The sequence below is a fragment of the Camellia sinensis genome, unplaced genomic scaffold (assembly GCF_055761805.1).
Source record: "Camellia sinensis isolate YWXY unplaced genomic scaffold, ASM5576180v1 Unanchor125, whole genome shotgun sequence".
Classification (NCBI taxonomy): domain Eukaryota; kingdom Viridiplantae; phylum Streptophyta; class Magnoliopsida; order Ericales; family Theaceae; genus Camellia; species Camellia sinensis.
In genome coordinates, this window is record NW_028129004.1 from 19,029 (window position 1) to 20,000 (window position 972).

The window sequence follows — 972 nt, forward strand, 5'->3', positions numbered from 1 at the left end:
CTTATTATTAGGATCGGTATTTCCCCGGTTATCAGTAAAAATCACTACACGTTTGGCTTTTCTTGAACGAATCTGATAATCTATTGGTACTTCTTCTTCACTTTCTCCTTCCTGTTGTTCTAATTCGTTGATTAATTTGTATGACCATCGAGGGACTTTTTTACTGATTTCTTTTATTCCAATAGATTTTTTTTTTTTTTTTTGATCATTAAGATCACTTCTAATTGCATTGAATAAAAATTTTGTTTTATTTTCGGAATCCATTCTTCCTTGTTCTGAAAATAAAGAAGATCCTTTCAAATTCAAATTTGATTTAAGTTCACTGATTAAAGTCAAGAAATAACTCATTTTTGTTGATAATGGGTTGTTATCAAATATATCTGTTTTATCTTTAAATTCTCGAGAATCCGTATCAGTAAGAAAGATAGTATGAATCTTATTTTTTTCTATGAAATTTTCTATTGAAGTTTCATTTATGATTAAAGGTGAAAACAAATTTTGTATTGTTCCACGATGTGGTCCATTCAAGAAAGGATCATATATTTTGGGCAAGTATTCTTTTTTAGGCTCATCATTACACAATCGAATCCTTTTTTCAAGTAAATCCAGAGAAAGAAATTCTTTGGATAGAACCTCAATTCTATTTATCAACTTTTTGTTTAGATTGTTACTTTTTTGTTTGTTGGTCGAAACCCAATGGTTGTACAGTTCATCAGAGGAGAGTTTTTCTATTATGGACAAGGACATCTTTCTTTGTATCATTTTACAAAAAGCTGATAAACTGGGTGGAAACGTAAAAGATATTCTTTTTTTTCCATAACTTTGCCGTGTATAAAAAAAATATTGTGACATTTCCTTTCTTACAGCATTTTCAGATCGATTGTTTTTTATGTATCGCAACGGTCGATTCCATCGATTATAATTGAAAAGAAGAGTTACAAAGGGTTTTTCAAACCAGAAGAGTTCTATATT